The 20,013-nt window shown below is 35.4% G+C and overlaps 1 protein-coding gene across 2 annotated transcripts in view; it reads left to right on the top strand.

The window, feature by feature from the left end:
- Positions 1-241: 241 nt before the first annotated feature.
- LOC122576484 overlaps positions 242-20,013 on the top strand; it is a 79,695-nt gene continuing 59,923 nt past the window's right edge. For both annotated transcript variants that reach the window (XM_043746852.1, XM_043746851.1), the window contains exon 1: positions 242-873. The gene's annotated coding sequence lies outside the window, so the exon portion shown is untranslated. The remainder of the gene's footprint in view (positions 874-20,013) is intronic.

The raw sequence follows: 20,013 nt of genomic DNA, 5'->3' as shown, positions 1-20,013 counted from the left end.
CAACATTATGCAATATTTATAAAATCACATATAATATAAATTATTATTATGAATTATTAATATACAACTATTAAAATCATACAACATTCACTTATAAAACATTTATGATTTGCCAGTAATATACTAAATTAACAAAACTTTCCAAACTGTAATATCCTCACAGATATACGGTTTTGATCGACATAAATACCATATCCTTAAAAAAATCACGCGTAATTTATTCCTCAAATTAATATTAAAAAATTACTGTATAATAGAATTTAAAAGAATAGTGGCTCACAACACTTCTGCGGCGTGCCTAGTAACTTTGAGCGTCGCTACAGCAGTCGTATGGCAGCAGTGACGTCTGGCGGGGCACGGCTCGGCGAGCATCGGCCGCTCAGTCAAGAAACTCGACTGCACCGAATCACTACGAAGCGAGGTTAAAATCGGTACGAGCCAGGAGCGCGGTGCTCTCTGTAACTCTAGGCTTCGCCTGCACGGCAGTGGCTTTTCTGACGGATTCAGTGTGCCGCGAGTTATTTCCGTGTTCCAGAATTCAGTGTCCGTAAGTTATTCGTGTTCGAGCCGTGTTCCCTAGTGTTCCTTACTTCTCGCGGGTTAAAGGACGAGGCGGAACGGGAACGTCGAAGAAATCGTTTTTCTTTTCTCGACTATCGAATACTTGGACACGCGTCGCTCTCGTACTCTTTCGCGTGCGTACATGTATTCGAGATCCACTGGTCAAAAAAAAAGCAGCCTAGTGACAGTGATGAGTGTTTCTTCACTTGTGTTCGTGGCCGTTGTTCGGGGCTTACGTGACTGTGACCGTGACTGCTGTGCCGCCGCCGCCACCGTGATGTACTTCGCAAGCTCCGCTGCCAAGGAGATGCTGTAAGTCAAATTTTCTGTATAATATTCTAATTCATACTATAACTTTCCCTTTTCGTTACCCGCGAAATTGTAATACCACTGGACAGCCCTGTGCATCCATTACGGATAGCCTTTGCGTGCTTGTTTATGTGCCGCAGATGGTACGAAGGTCGATCCGGAAATGGGTCGAAATCGTGATTTCCTATCACGATTATCCATCGTATCTCGTACCTCTCTTCTTTCTACGCTCGTTAGAATTTCTCTGCAACATTCCTTCTTCTATGTCGTCCGTTGTAAATATTTTGAACATGGCTCTTCACTCGTCTCCGCGTTTTCAAATATTCGATATTTTTTGTACGTATCATATAAACAAAGGTTAATTTATGTGTTATATTAGAAAGAAATATAGGGTGGATATTGCTTTAGAGAAAAATTGGTAGGAAATTTATTCGGCGACGTAACGAGGCCGTTGCTCTTCGAACCGATAATGCACAATTGCAGATGCAAATAATTTTCGTCGCGATTGTCGCGAATTACTCGTTGCCCCGTGTCTACTCAGCCGTACTTTTTTTTCCCTCTTTCGCGAGAGATAACGAGAGCGCGGGGCAGTTTTTTTGACGTTGGTCTCTCTCGCTGCGCAATAAAGGCGGCTCAAGGCAGCGCTAACATGGTGGCTGTTGCCGACGGAAACGTTGAAAGTCCGACGAAAAGGGTTCCCGATCGGTCGACCAAGGCATTTCCTATTTCCGCCCGTCTTCCGACCGTCCTCTTGAAGCCATAGATTTCTCGACGTGTCACGCTCGTATGTTACGTATATACGTGTACATGCGTGTGCATACGTGTACGTTTCCACGGCGAGGCCGTATGTATCGCTCCTTTGGTCGCCCGTTGAAAATGAAAACCTTACAATCCGCCTGCCTCGAAATTGGTAATTCGAACATATCAGCTGGACCAGTTTCGATTTCGAAATTCGAGCTCTCCGAAGCCATTCTCCGATATCTTACCATTGTAATACCGAATAGCTTCTCTGTTCTTGCTTCGTGCTGGAAACGCAGTTAGTCATGCATGAAATTATTACGATTCTTCCGGCGGCGATCATCGAATCGTCAAGGAATTATGATAAACTGTGGTTATATTAGTTATCACGAGTATCGGGGAAAATGAATATTGAAACGTCAGGAAATTCCGTAACAGTAGTCACTTGCTGCACGGTGCATATGTACAGCAGTGCCACGTTAACTGACCGGGATTTTACCTCGTTAACTGGCCGGCCTTATCCCCTCCAGTTCTTGGAAGACATTTTGCGATAAGTCTGTAATATTTATAAATATTCATGTGTGTTCAATAAACTAATGTGTCGCATATCCGTATTCATTGAAGAAAGATACTTAGAATTTCCTTGAAACATATTTCGTTAACTGGATACGTAAGATACATTGTCAAAACGAAGCATTGTATTTATATCATATGTTAATATCGTGTAACTGACTCTAGTGGTAAATTACATACTATTTCAACACTATTTATATATGACGTAGACATACAAGTTTTATGTTTCAAATTAAAATTATTTAATTTTATCGTGGAAAATAGTTTCACAATTATTATACATATTAACGAATATTGCATACATATTTTACGATTGTGTAATTGACTCGAATAGTACATTGAAACTATATAACACTTGTACTTATATTATGCGGTATACATAAACATTGTTTAATTTCTTAGTTGAAAATAGTTCTACAATTATTACGCATATTAACCAAGCATTATTCACTCAAATAGTAAATTACTATTTAATACTTGTATTTACAATATGGTGTATATATATATACTAATAATATTTAATTATTTCCTTGCAAGTAGTTTCGCAGTTGTTATGTATATTAAATAACAAATGTACATAAAAATAATTTTGACACGCAGAACAAGAACAAGAGGAACACAGTTAGTACGGTCGTGTGAGAATTGTATTGGCTGGCGAGTGGGTATGTGTAGTGGTGCGATTTTTCAAACGGTACTTGATGGCTTGCGTTGATGCACACCGCTTCGGAAATCTATGAAATTGATAGCCACTTACATAACGCGGTATACAGAATCGCGAGAGAATCCAGAAGCGATTAGACGCCATTTTTCACTGGCGTCCTTAACTCATTAAGCAAATAGGGAGTAACGGTTTGTCCGTGTGACTGTGTCGCGTCCGTGACGTGTACCGTTCCGAGCAACAGATTTTCGATCCGCCATGTTTTTCTCCGAAACATCGAGTTTCCTTCCGTAATCGTGTTTTCATTCATCCTTTGCCGACTTAACGACAAAATAATAAGTAAAAATCGCGTTAATACAACATTATTAACCAATGTAGAATAACGTAACTAAATAGTTTATTGTTACTCACTTATTTACTATTTTGTTAAGATATAAAATAAGTATCAGAATAATAGATAATTTATGGAAGCTTAGTACGCAAACCGGACATACGAAAAGAAGCCTCATACTTTATATAAAGATTTAGATAATCATAAAGTACTAGAAATAGCTCGGTTTCTTCAAACTTTATGCGATTTAGAAACTTTGTATGATCCAAAGGAAATAATGGAACAAACTCTTAGAATGTTCTTTCATAACCTCAACATTAAAGAATAGAAATCAATGAAATAAGCTGACTGAGAAGAACAGATATACATGAAGTTAGCTTTTTATAGGTTATACGTAATGAAAACTGTTAAACGAATCTTTGGAATTTTCTGTCATCAATTTCCATATCGTATTCAGAATTGAAGAATATAAAATAACTGAAATCAGACTTGGAAAAACATGTTTGCGTTTAGCAGGCTAGATAACAAGTTTAAAAATGAGTAATCTCGTCAGTCAACCTAAAAAAGTTTATACTTCTTCGAAAAAATTTAACATAAATAATATACACGGGCATTTTATCGACAGAAATTGAATTTTCGCACCATAAGGCCGTCCATTTTTACCGCATACAAATTCCCCTGGTTTATTTAAATTTATAGGATGTGGAATATTTATGGGGCCGTTGAAGATGCTCGAAAGGCGAGACATTCCGCCCGAAATCGACGTCGTTCATAAATTCCCGCCCCTTTTGGCCCACCCACTCGCCTCTTGGCTACATATTAGAAATCGATTTTACGTTTGTCATGCTTCAACTAGCTGTTATTTATCTCGTAATATACGGGTTGCAAACGGACTATCTATATTTAGTGCGTTTTGTTCATTTCGCAGAGACTTAGGAGGGAAAAAAGGAGGAAAAAAGAAAATAATGAAAAAGAGGAAATAGAACGCGAAATATTGAACGCGGTGCGATTCCAGTTTCCTCGAGTCGTTGCAAGTCACGAAAGTTGAACATATGTTGCGCTAATGGCTGCTGTGTGCGTAGGGCTATGCAAATAATACCTCTTCTCAGTTAAATCGGCCATTAGAGGCACGGTACAGTTATATTTTTATTTACTTGAATATCAAGATCTAAAATTAGCCCTCAAGCTTGCCTCGCTTCGTAAAAAGAAAATTTTCTCCCGATTATGTAAATATTCGACAGGGACGTCGTACTTGACAATGTTGGTATAAGTGAAAAAAAATGCTGAAACGTAAAATGGTACTATATCAAGGCAATTATTTCGATAAAATACGTTATATGCTTCGCTATGCTAGGGGAAAGAAAAATTCATGAAATATAAAATTACGAAACCGGTGCATTTATTCTAATAATTAGCCGGTATGTATATGGAACAGTATAATAATTGTTATATGATTCGTAATAATTGTATGTGTCATTAATAAAGAAAGAAAAAAAAATTGTTAAAACAAGACTTATCATCGATAAGATCTAAAAATATATCACCGGCTTGTTTAGTTTCATAAAAATAACATTTTTCCGCAATGCATATGTAAATATTCAATATGAATATAATATAATAATATTGATGAGTATAATTAATGAATAAATGAGAGTATCTGATATTCGATATAGGAAATTGTATGCTTTATAATGTTGGTAGTGAAAGAGTTTGCACTGAAATGCACAATGGCGGGAAATCGTTTGAACAATTAATTGATATAGAACCAATCTACTTTCTAACGTTGGCAAAAGAAGAACAATTATTAAAATACAAAATGTAGTATGAAAATATAAAATTAGCCCATAAGGTAGCAGCTTGTCTTATAAAAGAAACATTTTCCTGTAATTACGTAGATATTAAATATAAAGATAATGTACTTTACAATATCGATTAAAAAAAAAAAAAAGTTGGCATGTAAAATGTCACCAAACGAAGGGAGGTTAATTATTTACACAAGTATAATAGCGCGTTAAATGGGATTTGGAAAGAGGATAATTATAATTCCGCAAACGAAGCGTAATTCAAAAGATAAATGTTTGAATTAATAATTGGCAAACAGAAAAAAGGTACGCCACGCGCTGCCTGTTAATTCATAAACTTTTAATCGCATCATTTTTAACGGTATATAACATGAAAAATGTTAAACAGCCGGGTTTTATTCCGTCGAACGAGCTGCAAACGTAATCTAGGGGAATTACACGTGAATAATGTAACCAGAGGATCAACGGTGTATATTCTTCTATGTCTTTCCTCGCTAATCCGAGTGTCGCAGTCCTAAACGCCCTGATCTTTATTTTAATTCCAAGCTTTCTTCGTTCATTATCATTTAAACAACACGAGATAATGTTTTAAACTAATTCTTTTCTGTTATGAAGATGATATTTTCTTTTTGCAAGTTCTCCAGTTTTTATAGGTATTAAATCTAGTGACTTTTTTCTAGTCGAATAATTCTGAATATCATTTGTTTTATTACTAGACCATAAAGGATACTTTATTTACCTATGTTTTAAAAATAATGAAATGAGTTATTCTGACGATAACTCGTAACTCAATTTCAACTTTTATTATCTATCGCGGAACATCGTTGCGGGATAAAAATTATGCATAAGCTCAAAAAGTAAATCGATCAAACTCGGGGCAAATGTATCTACATTTTAGTTTATAAAAGTGATGGATATGCAGGTGCATAATAATTTCGTTGGCGAATCGATAGAACCTTTCCCTCTAAATTACTTTTGCCTCCGAGTTCTAATTATCAATTATTTAAAATAATACTTTCATTAGGATTATTTATAAATGCCTTAATAGAATCATTCACAATCGTGAGATTTATATATATAATCTTGTAGATTTTTTTTGCATATTTTAATTCCTTTCTCAATATTTAAGAATTATTTTCATGTCCTAGAATGTTTCTATTTTCTTGAACGCAGAATTTGTTAATTTCATAGTGATTTCTAGTTTTCCATTTCTCCCAGCTTTACTTAAATTTATATTTATATCAATTATATTAAATTCAATGAAATATCCCTCTGTACCTGTAAGCACACTTCATTTTACATAAAATTTCCTTTAATGTCGAATGAAAGTTCCCGTTCTAAACCCCTTTCTATACAACATAAATCCGCTTTTGTAGCAGAGGAAAAGTCGGAAGAGCAGCGAAGTTCTCTGATCGAAGTCCATAATCGTATCACGTAATTACACGTTACCTGATCGCATATTGTTCACCATGATCGGTAAGGAATTACGGACGGTTCAGATTCATCGATCACGATCCTCTCGCTAAACAATAGCATTGTGTTTAGGATTAGCAAAAAGCCTCCTAATCAAGTGAAATATATTTCTATTTGCTCTTTTCTTTTTCTTTTCTTTTTCGACACACACCATCAGGCCCTCGGACGCAATACTTCATCAAATTAATTAAAAATATTAGTAAATTGACAAGTTGAAAATTGACAGATCTTACTTTTAATAATTAATTTAATATTTAGAATTTTAGAACATATTGCAATAGGTCGTGTTTCGTCATTGTCGTCACATAGGACAATCTAGATGCTTTGTAATTTCTAAAGCTTATTTACAATTCCTCAAAAATTAAATTATTTTTAATGCAGCTGCTCGATTTGGTTACTCAAAGTGCCTCTTTTATAAGTTGTTTATATTTTCTTTATATTTCACGTCATATCATAGTGATTTCCTTAGGGCCATTAAAAATAGCAGTTGGTACAATGAAAAATATGTAGAATCAAAGATCGACAATGTAAGTGGTGGCTAAACGAAAGGCGGATTCATCGTCATTTTCGAGGTGGGTTTGGCGCGCGTGGAAAAAGTAGGTTGAGCGCCACTCGGCCTGCAGGACCGCCTAGTTTTTGTCGAAATCGATTTGTCGAGGAGGCGTACACGGATCGCGAACATTGAGACGCTTCCGAGTCGTCTTACCCAGTAATCGTATAATCTGCTGTTATCAAGAGCCTTGTTCACGCTATGCTTCCGCGGAGAAACAAATACACCAACCATTCTAGAGAAAAATATAGGAAACTTGATCTAGGGAAATTTTTAGGGAACAACAAAATTAGAATTCAATATAAACGGTGGACTTTGCTTTTTAGAAAACTTGATTCTGACGTGAAATATACACCTTTTGCAAGAAATTGGATTTAAATGAATATCCTGAGGAATCTGTAAGATTAGAAAGTAATTTGAAATATAAGCATTTCGCAATGCGTCTACAGGAATTTTTAGGAATTTCTAGAATTACAGAGATGTAAGTTTTTGATTGCCATACATTTGCAAGCTTTTTATTAGCCAGTTTCCCGTAGTTAATTTTCTATTTCATTTATATGCTATTTTATGTCTTCAGAAAGTTCTCGAAATACTTGCGATAATTATTAAAGTCTTCCTGAGGTTATACAGTTAGTTTTTAAGACAAACGTTATAGGTTCGATATTAATTACAATAATAGAAATCAATAACTGTTACACAACTCAGCTAAGGGCTAAACGACTTGGTTAAAAATCACAATGAAATGAAGAATAGGTTGGCAACACCTATGATTCAATAGACCAGAAATATCGCGATTACAAAGATTGGCGGCCATCATAGGAAGAATGGCGTGAGATGGGTGGTGGCAGAAGAAAATCGACTACGCGAATCTTGTTTACTCGATTCGAATGGAAATTGCAAGCTCATTGCTTGCCTTAGGGAAATAGGACTAGTTTGCGCCCGGAACTCTTTTTCCAAGCGAAATCAACGATCATTTATTTTGGTGGCGGCCATTAACTTTTTACACTGGCACCCCCGCACCACCGCAGCCATCATGAAAATTTGATCGAACATAAAATTCCAGCGTCATGAATGAGGAAGACGCATGAATTATTCATTTTCATAATTAATTCCGCTTTGATATTTATTATTGACATTCCACCGCATCAATGTTTAATTAGCGATCATCTGCGTTTCCCATTTTGTTCATCCCATGTAATGATGGATTAATGATTTTTGAACAAGTCTTTTTTCTCTCCTTTTTTTTTATAAAAAGTGATGGAAAATTGGGATTTGTGAATCAGCGGTGGAAAGTTCGGAAAATTCCATTGGGAAATTATTTTACTTTGACGACCGATGTTTACTAGGTGTAACTATGTATCAATCTAAAGACGATGCAAATTTAGAAATAACACGAGGAAGATAAAATTATCTCGTCTAGATGATAATTATTTGCCACTTGTAATTGTAAATCAGCCGAAGATAGAGCTTATAAAGGAAGGAGCTTAAGAAAATAATTGTATATTCAGATAAAAAAACGAGATGGAATAATAAATATTTAAATCAAAAAAATAGTTAATATATCGTCAGAAAGAGATTTGTCGTTCTCCGAGATACGATTAAGAATTCCTAGGATCTCGCAAAAAATTGCTTTCGTCTTTCATTACGTAAATACTTAAAATTCATAAATTATCGATACAGCCGGTTACTTTTATAGCAAGTTTCCTTCTATTCGACAGTAAATCATGTTATTTAATAATCACGACAAAATGAAGTTGTCGAGATATATCAACTCATCGAAACGATTCATCGAATAATTTCTCGAATTTTCTCTACATTCTCACACTAACCTAAAACCGTCAATTTCTTTCTTTTTCCTAACATAAAGCCGTACTTTCGTTATATAAACCAATTAGTCCAATCGATTTCTCCTTTGTCAATCGGTTATCGTCGCAGGAATTAGAACATCGAAACCGTGAGCTGCCGTGGAACCGTGTCGATCATCGATTTCTCAATGATTCTTATTAATTAACGAGTCGCCGGTTCGTAATCCTCTGATTGGAATTCAGGCACGCCTCAACATAAGCGTTCAAAGTAATTAACACCATAGTAGATGGATCTCGGGGAAACAAAAGAAAGATTTTAGTACGGATAGATAGGGGCAGATGGCGGCGCGATTGCGCGTAGATTTCTCCGCGATCGGTCTCATCGATTCGTCGCATACTTCGCGGCTGTCTTCTCTCGTTACGCGTGAGATTTTCAAGCCGCTGCCTGAATATTTCAGCGGTAATACGCCATCTAAAATAGTCATAATTTATTCGACGAACCCACGCGATCGAGCGCCAGTAGTAATCGGTCTTTGCTTGATTGATACAACGTACAGTATCGTATTGATTAATCGCGCGAGATTATGCCAATTTTAACGATGTACGAAGCGTGGAATGCGTTCCAGATGAGCACAGGTCAAGCGAGACTTTGTTTTATTTCATTTACGAGATGACTGAATAGTTCTTATATATTCTTATGAATTCTTAATTATTGTGCTTATTGAATATTGATTATCTTCCGTGATTTTTCAGATGGTTAAGTCAATCTAAGTATATGCATACATTTGTTAGAAAATACTACAGAATAATTTATGCTGCGATTTAGCTTATCGCTGGGAGGTTATATTTTATGGACATTTCTTTAAGATGTTGGCTCTAGGTAATTTTAGAAAACGTTAGTATTATAATTTGATCTAAAACTTTAAATATATATAAAACATTTCTTTAATACAACAGATCTAAGGGATTTTTTGGAAACTCCAGGATTAGAATTTAATATAAAATGTACACTTTTTCCAATAAGCTGGAACTAGAGGGATTTTTAGAAAAACTTCAGGGAAATTTGAGACTAGAATTTAATAGAGTATGAAATATGAACCTTTTTGATTTTATTTTGATGAGATTTTTTTAAGGTACCGGGTCTATCTGGAATTCTCTGGGCATACTGGAATTAAAATTTAATATGAAATGTAGACTTATTTTAATACATTGGAACTCGGGGCCGTTTTAATGAATTCTGGAATTAGAATTTAATACAATATGTATATTTCCTAAAAAGAAGTTGAGTTTGCCGGAAGGATTAGAGAATCTTAAGATTAGTATCTACAAGGAAATGTTGGATACTAATCACTAGAACGTGTTAATGGGTAATCCTAAGTCAGAGAATCGATGGAGAGAATATCATTTGATGTCTGTCGGTGAAAACCAGTTTCGTTGTTCGATTAAAAACAGGATTTCAGCGGGGAAAACTCTGTTTCCCGGCAACAGCATTATATTCGCAACTCCCTCCCCCTCCCCTCTCCCCCGCCTCTTCCCTCCTCTACGCCTGCGTTTTCGTGGAAACAGGAATTCCATTAGAGCTTTCAAATCGGCCGACTCTTTCATCAGACAGGATCGATTCCACCGTCATCGTCTATTCGAATTAAAACGAGCCGCGCCGTTTCAGACTTCGCAGAACGTATCAATCTGCGCGCCGCCATTGCAGAAAGGGGGAAAAAAGTCAGTCGCTGCAGTAAAATTAACAGAGATACGTCCCGTAAAAAGAATTCGTGGAACTCCGCTGGTACAAAAATAAAGTTTAATAAATTCCTATTAAAATTTATTCAAACTTACATCCGAATATATTACAGTTTGGTCGTTGAACGAAGTAGACATACATATCGGTTGAGTATGTCCACGCTAATTTCTACGTCTAAAGATATACTGCAAAAATTATTTAAGAGGTGTAATAACACATGTATTTGAAATACACATGTAATTCTTTCACGAAAGATATAATAAAACTGTAGAAAAAAAAAATTTGATATGAAAATAATAACATGTGATATGCCATCTTTTTAAGGGGACTTGAACGAACGTGTCTAATGTTAATAAATATTTAGATGCTGAAACAGCTTCATAGTGATTGCGTAATATCAGTATCGATTCTTCGTAAATTTATCGTAACCCGTCGGAATCGTTGAAGGTCTTGCGGTGGTGTTGAAGTTTCGCGCAACAGCTCGCGGCATTTTGCACCGAAACTTGGCGACGAAATTCTACGGGCAATTTGCACGGCGTATAGGCTGCCGCGCAAGTGGGTCAGCCTCTTGGTATCCGCGTGAAAAAAGCTTAAGGCGCTGTCTGCGGCCGTTTCACTCGGCTCTTAACGCGTTCAGCGCAGCAGATAATGTCGACGTGAACCGCGTCCGATGCAGGCATCGCGGAAATTCCACTTGCTGTTTGGAGAATTTTTATCGATGTAATCGTCTCTCGCGAAGAAGTGACAAAAAAAAAAAAAGACCACGACAAAAACATGGCAAAAAACAAAGACCGTAGAATATTTAGTATACAGCACTATGTTTTTCTAATAAATTATACATTGGTGTTTTTTTAAAGCAGGTCTTATAGTACTTCCTTTAAGGACTGTGATAATTTTCTTTTTCTTTATTTTTGTTCCCACACAGTATCGCGTTTTTTCACACTTGTAAGAAATTATACTGTGTACGTGCATTGCTGGAGATATATCTTGAACTTTTTCTGTGGATCTTAGGAAATGGACGTGGTCACGTAGTTCTATGTGTTTCAAAGTTTGTGTTAAATTACACTTTACGTATAGGTTATGTTACGTAGCGCTTTGTGCTTGATATTTCGGTATTACGAACAGATTTCGAGAACTTTCTCTATGCAAATATCTTCGAAACCACGTTGCATTGCGTTTTTGTTTTTTTTTTTTTTTTACATTTGCAATAAATCAAATCCTATGTAAGTCTTATCACGTTAATATCTCGTTAGAAGCGGCTCGTGTTGATTTTCACTCGAGAAATTAACATCAGCCCGTAGTGTGCTACGTTTTACAAAATGCACAGCAAATTGCAGTGGAGAAATTACGGTTTAGTCGTTGGACGAAATAAACACATTTTCTTTTGGCAACGTATTAATAGCCCATCGATGGTGGTTCTCGCGCAATTGTGCCTGCGAACATGGTACAGACAGCAATCGATACGACGGATACGTAGTCAAGTATCGCGTGAAACGGTAACCAATGTGTTAACACGCTGTCGGCCCAGAAATACGAAGGAAATGTTAACACTTTCACAACCGCCTACATAAGGGCAGAGAAAATCGCTGGGAACAGCTGCACGCTGTCAACTAAATTACTAATAAGGAAAACAGTATCCATATTGTACTACACGTTATATTTACGTATCAAAATATTGGAAAATCAAATATCATAAAATAATCATGCTCGAATCCTATCTTGTAATAATACAATAACATTTTTTTCGTACGGCGTCTCGTTTCCGAGAAAAAAGAGTTTGAGAATTTGTCAATACACTTTTGGTTAAAGGTTTGGACTAGTATTGCGTAAATTTTTCATTTCGCTTTAAATACAGTTTGATAGGGTTAATAGATCTTGTATACGTATATCGAAGGTGTTGATAAAATGTGAAAGGTGTTAAACTTTCTAATACTGTTGCTTTTGCATAATTTTTATATTGACGGGTCGTTAGTGGGGTGAATTTTGTGTTGGTTTCACTGGTAGAGCAAGTTTGGTACCACTGAAATGGCGCAACACGATTTTGCGGTACCGATACCTAGGCGAGGCTGACGAAAATACACCTCACCCGTTCTTTAATCGTCTGGCCCGCCTCTATCGAAGCCAAATCTATCCCGGTTAAGTGAAACGGCATAATATTGTCGCGGAAGGGCAATCCATAATTAATTTCCATAATTTAATCATAAAACGTAGTTTATGATAATTCTTAGACGAGGCCGGGAGGAACTTTCCACTCTTTTCTTCATTCATTTTCTTCAGAAGAAAGAAAGAAGGTTCTTCAAACTTCGTCAAACTTCATGAAATTGTGGTATCTTCGACGGAGGAAAAAATATTCATGAAGAAAGCGTTAAGCAAATTCCTGGAATTGCCTTGCACAATCTTAATTTTTTTTTTTTTTTTTACAAAAAGGACAGAATTCAATAATGTAAATTTATAGAAAATAAATTGCAGATCGATTAATAGAAAATTAGTTCTTAATGGTTTAAGCTTGGTACAACCGTGCTTTCTATCGAACCTAACCTCAAATCTCCAATAAAGTAGAGCTGTATTACACAATTTGATAAAAGTTAATATACTATAGTTCATATTTAGTCGAACTTTCTGAAATTTGTTTTGTACGATAAGCTTTTTAATGTTTTAGTTTTTGAACAAGATAAAATAGTATTATAAAGTTTCATCTGTATTGAACGATTTATCCGCAATTTAAACAAAAAGATACGGGAAGTAAAAATTGGGAAGTAAAATATTTTTCGTGGAAATATTTTATGGTGGAGCAATTTTTACGTTTAGGAATATATATTCGGACACGTCTGACCGCGTACTACCTCAAGCGTGTTCCGGACTGTCGATTCGTAAATAAATCGCGGTAGACGTCGCTAAATCACGTTTACTACATCGGTACTAGGGCCGCATCGTTTGGTGTTGCGATCGCGCGGCTTTGCACACACGCGACACATCCTGCCTCTCTCGAAAGACTGCTACGTGCCATTACCGGCTGACATGTTTGGACATCATTGTTTATAAGCGCTTTTACGCCGATCAGGACACCGCCGCCTCTGTGTACTAAACGCTAATTGATCAAAGGAAACAGTATACATCTTGTAACATCTTGTAGGCGATTGACGTACGTATTACTACATGATATAGAAAGTGATACTTGTCGATCATTTATTACAATAAAATCGAATTTACACTGTCACACTTTGGAAGCACACGGTGGATGAACGCTGTTAGCATCCTTCTCACATACGCGGATGGGAAATGAAACAGTGTAAATTCGGCTTAACAGAGACCAAAATTGCGATGTGAAATAGATTGAATTTATGTTAATTAATCCTCAATAGTATCATTGGATCATAAGCGATTCGTATATTACATTTGAACTCAATAGTATACCATGATACAATACTATAGTATAATATCAAATTTTAGTCATGATATGGTGATATAATATAATATAGTGATACAATACTACAATACTACAATAATATAGTGATACTACATCTATCTAAAGATTTTTAAAAAATTCCTACAGATATAAGGCAGCATTTACCATAAGGCGCATTAACCTCTCTCTCTCTCTCTCTCTCTCTCTCTCTCTCTATGGCTTTATGCCATTTTAAAAATTAATTAAGCCTCATAATGATGTTACGACCTCCAACAAATGGAGAAACGTTATACACAAAATGTGACAGAATGATAAAATTCCGAATGAAACCTGGAAGAAAGACCCGTATCGATCTTTCAAAGTTCCGCAGAGTTTCGTTAATCGACGCTTGAAGAGCGTTCGAGGGAAGAATGACGAGGTACGATCGATAACACACGGACGTCGAGTCGCTGCTCGATACGGAAACCGTATATATATACACGCGAACGATGGTTCTCTGGTTGAGAAGTGCGCGGTGCAAATATCTCAAAGGGACTCTTGACGATTTTCATAAAATGCCACTGTTTCTTGGCTGCTTTGGCGCGCATAGCGCCGCCATTAATGTTGCGCGGCACGGGAGCCAACCTACACACCTCGATCGCACCTTCCCCTACTTCAAATTTTAAATTCGAGACACGATAAAGCGAGAGATCAAAGCGAAACGAGATTCGAAACGAAAGAGAGAGACGGTAATTACAATCTGAAGATCCTAGCGACTATAATAACGCGAAACGTATATATAATTTCGATTGGAACGTAGTATGTAATACGTTAATAACCTGCGCGATAGTTTTATGAACCGGCGAGAGAGAAAGGCAATAACAAAGGCTATTCTATATTTATTTGTGTGTATCTTGTGCGAGGTATGCAATGAGATTGATTTATTTGCGTCATGTAACCACTTTCATAACCTATTATTATTAGGTACACTAATGGCTAGAGATCTAATATGTAATGAACGAGATATTAATAAATATGAAGGCTATATGTATCTCTTCCGAAAGAAACACAAACTCTACTGACGATAGCGTTTGAGTAGTATGTAAAATATTATGTTATGTAACAAAGTTATTCATATTTTCTTTTAAAGGAAAATGTTCCTTCAACGAAAGATCGTTATTTTTATACGAGATTTATCGAATTGATTTGAAAATATTATATCATCCCCTCGATAAAAATTTCTCTAAATCCACGAGTGAACTAAAGAATGAAGATTCTTAAATCATATATATTGATCAAATATTGTCAGAAAATATAAGAAATTATCAAAAACTTTTGACGATCAAAAACAAACTTTAACCCTCGATTGATATTGTTGCGTTGTAGATAGCCATGATAGTTTAGACTTTAATTGTGTGTTATACGTAGTTGCAGGATATTTAAATGTAATAAATGAATTCTATTATTTTATGAAAAATATAGAGTAAAAGTTAATGTAACGGATTGTGAAGTAAAGTGACTTATCACTATTACAGTATGGTACTATATGTGTCACTGTAGTCACGGTACTACTATGCTAGAATGTACTATGAAAATGTATTTATTAGGTTGTAACGTATATTCTCCTTATTTTATCTCTTTACACGATAAGTTCAAAAACACGATACAACCCAATACTATTTTGCCATTTCTGGCAACGTATCAATTGATCAAAAATACTAAAGAAGTTCTCAATATGTTTTTCAGAAATTATTATACACTATGTATAATATGTGCAAAGCTTAAAAGCTGGCAATGGATTTTCGACAGTATTCACAAAATACTCTCGAAACAGAAGGACGCTTGAGCGCTTTTGCAGCTCGCGCGCGCGCACGCCGCGCCCCGGACAAAAGGCAGGCTTCTCCGCTTTTGTACTCTCTCTTCCCGTCGTTCCTGCGTCTATTTCCGTCTTCGTCGCTCGAACGCGGCTGGATTTCGTGACGCCGCGAGCGAATAGGGAATAGTTGAAGAAAAGGAGAGAAAAGAGTCGAGGGTGAGACTGAAAAGAGAGAAGTTTCACGAAATTCGTGTTCGACAAGGATGAAGCGTAATGGTGGAAGAGAGATGGTCGAAGTAAATGAGAGGATAGGAGAGCAGAGCAAGGGCGAGAGAAGTGGTTCCTCACCGCGAACAATACGAAATATCTTCCGTGAGAACTTTTCCCTTGCAAAACAACGGGGACTCACGATGTTCGGTTGCAAAATCTGACACCACATTCGCTCACTAATTTTTCTAATCCAATCTAGATATACTTAATATGATAATTCGCAAAATATTACTATTTCCCCTTTATTTGAATGTATTTTAATTGGAAAGTAAATTTTTACACTTTTTATTGTAGACGATGATCAGATAAAGTTATGGTTGCAAGATGCAACCGGAAGTCATCTTCAAGTGACAGAGCAAAAGAATTACGAATAATAAAAGATAAAATAAATAAAAGATAAATATTAAATATTCATATTAGTGTTAACTAATTTAAGGCGAAATTGGCTGTAAAGAATGATTTATTTCTCCGGATAGAATTTGCTGTTTTAATCGAAATATCACGGTGATACATAGTCGACGCTGAAGTTCTAGTTTCTTAATCTTATCGCGAAGTATTGAACTTGATAAGGACTGGGCAGCCGAAGTGGAGCATGGTAAATCATTGTACTTGTGTTACGATTATGAGTTGAGTTTCGACCGTAAATTTCTTTTCTGTTGCTAACAACAGTTGTAAAATTTGAACTAATAACTTCTTCGGTTGGAAATTTCTTTTTTTCCGAAGGTAGACTTTAAGGGTTGAAAGGAACCCTTCCAGTTCTGTCGAATTTTCCTTAATAAAATTGTCCCCTGAATGATAGAATTCTGGAAACTGAAAAACGAATTTAATTTTCGTGGGACTCTCTTTCAATTTTTTTTTTTTAACTACAGGAAATAATTCAACTTACGTTGATTTTTTTTTTAATTGGTATTACGTAAGCGAAAGAAATTTAATTTTCATAGAATGTATTTTTAACAATTTTTTCTCAAGAAAATAAATTTCATGAAAAATAAACAAATTCGAAAATGAAGTTTGAAATGATCGATCACGAAGTCTACGTATAACCATCTGCAAACGAGGAATATTCAAGCCGGGAAAAATTCCTGGAGCAGTTGTTCGGCTAAGGAGGATGCAAATGAACTATTCACGGTACTTGGAACTAAGTAAAAAGAAGTACACGTAAGAAATTCTTTAGAAGAAAAATAGTAACAGAGAAAAGACTAAAAATGAACTTCATTTATTCAGGATTTACCAGCTAATGGGCCTTGCTGAAACCTCGTGTGTTATTGGAATTAATTCGCAAACACTAGAAACATAAAAATTTCCAAATTCTTATTTTTTTAATATTTTAAATAATTTCTCGAATATTTCATTTATTCGAAATATTAGATTTATTCAGGGTGTATAAAACTGTGTGCAATGATACGAATTACTATATCTAGGTATAGTCTGATAATATGGCGTCGTGACAACGCTTTGAAAGATAACATTTTGCCCTGATTGACGATTAAGCAAAATATCCACTCTGTTTATTTTTAAACACCGTATCCTACGCGTAATGTTAGAAGCGTCCCGATATACTTGTTAATCTGTCCAAGCCTGTTGAGACAAATCAATTTTCATAAATATTCGATACTATAATGTTATATTATATGACAATAATAGCAATTTCAATGGCGAGAATTTTGGGGTTAGGTAATTCAATTGGATAAACATCCAAATGTCTGCAAAGCATTAATGTTCCTGTAAATTTTAAATTCAATTCTTTGGCCTACAAACCGTATAATAGTTTAAATTAATCTCAAAAGCAAATTTGCTTAACAATGTTAAAGTAGTGAATATCGTGTTTTATACGGTTCACTTCGAATGTGGATAATTTTCAGCCATTTTATAGTGCTTGAACTGCATAACAATATACATTTCCTATTTCAAGGTATCACAACAAATAAAAGACCGAAACCTGAATAAAAATTTGTTTCACCCTCCAAATATTCCACCGAGCGCTTTGAATATTTCACATATTTTAGCTTTGCGTGCATTCGGTACATCTGTGTATTTCTAAATTTCTCATAAACGCATAAACATCTATAGGTTAGATATTGCATTTGACCATCGATATTAAAATAGTGACTATATATGTTTTCTCGAATATCTTGCACAGTTAGTTCGTTTCATATAGTTCTATGTTGGTATGGTACAGCGAGCTTTCGTTGTATTGTAACCATGAGACTCATACACACTCGTACACAGACACTATTCACACGTACATGTGTAGTATACGTCAGAAAATACGTGGGTTCCAGCAGCTCGACTATGGCCGACGACGTGTCGACTTCGATTCTGGTTAAACGGCCGTCAATTTCTCGCGACTGTTTATGGTTACTCATCCTAGAAATCCTGAAAATCGCACAGGAAATTCTTTACCTTTGACATTCGAACATTTCTTTCTTTCTCTTTTTCAAAAACAAATTCTATTGTCGCCGGTGCAATTTTTTTTTCGTTGTATTTGTGGCTTGCAGATAAGATCAGAGATAAAGTTTCATGTTTTTAAGAGATCCTCAGACTATACTGAATACATAATCATATTTTAATATCTTATTTCACTTTTATTGAAAAAAATTGTATTGCTTTTATATTTGAAAAATTATTTGTAAGTGATTTGTCTGTATTAAGTTTTAATTTTATGACTGGTATTTCTGTAGGTTTTATAGTTTAATTTACAACCGGCTGATTCTCTCAGGATGTTGTAGAAATTTTTATGTTTATATTGTAGAGATGTTTACGACGTTTGAGGTACTCCTAAAGCTTAGAGCAACAGTTAAGGGTTAAATAGAAAGCTCATCGTCACTGGGGAAAGTGTACGTCTCAAAGTAGAAAATCGCGCGCTCAAAATAACACCCTGTCTACTCGGGTTACGCTATTTTGAGCACTGCTCGTACTACCTAAACTGGACCACTGAATTCAGTAAAAATATACTTAACCCTCAACTTGTATCGTTGGGTCATAGACGATACACACTTTAGGTTAGATTATCCAATTGTATCAAAGCTCATATTGTCGTCACTATTGTTAATCTCTTTTTTAATTCTGTACAAAATATCTGTCAGAAAATTCTCCAAAAATGTTAATATTCTTTTTTCAAATTCATCGATGTTCCTCAAACTTTTTTTTTTTTAAATCTAAAATCATGCGAATCAAGTAATTGTAACCAAGTAACCTAAGTTATTTCATTAGAGTTTTTAAAGTTTTTCATAATGTAGAAAATGTAAGAAATGTTGGAATCTAAACTACTGTCTCGCTCGCTTTACATATTGGTGACGTAAAATGGATACATTACGTCACTATGCTTAAGCCTATGCACCCTGACAGCAGCACTGTTCCCTATTTACTTTTTCACATTGACATTTCTCTAGTCCCGGAAACCGACCGCCATTATAAGAGCCGTTACAACCGGGTCCCTTCGACCTGCCTTCATTCCAAGCAATAAATCAGGATTATTAACCCTTGGCAGCCGTAATAAAGGTTTTAACTTTCCGGAGGTCGGTATTATTGAAAATATTTGGAATAATATAGAGGGTGTCAAAAAGATAGCGATACGAGATTTTTAAGAGGTTATGGTATTTATTAAGAGAGACGAAATGAGGTAAAAATTAATCGAATGCATGCAATTTTGTGTTTATGTACACGTACACATACATATTTATCGTACACGTACAAGTTATATCAAAATTATATCTATTAAATAAAAATAAATAATTGTAAAAAATGCAAAAATTCGAAAAGTGAGCATTTAGAGTATAATTATCATTATAATTATATTCCTATATGTATAATATTGCATTAAACAATTAGAAATAGAAACCTAGTATAATATACAATACAACTATTGCTATTTAGAATAATTTTAGACTAACTACATGTTTAACTGTATGTCTACAATATCGTGCGAAAAATGTAAAATTAAAGGAGTGATAGCAGAAATCATAGCGACGGACGAAGAGAGATAAGGAAAATAGTTTTATGAT

This window comes from Bombus pyrosoma, linkage group LG16 (genome assembly GCF_014825855.1).
Source record: "Bombus pyrosoma isolate SC7728 linkage group LG16, ASM1482585v1, whole genome shotgun sequence".
Lineage (NCBI taxonomy): Eukaryota > Metazoa > Arthropoda > Insecta > Hymenoptera > Apidae > Bombus > Bombus pyrosoma.
The sequence above is the reverse complement of the archived record's forward strand: the minus strand, read 5'-3'. Positions and strand labels throughout refer to the sequence as shown.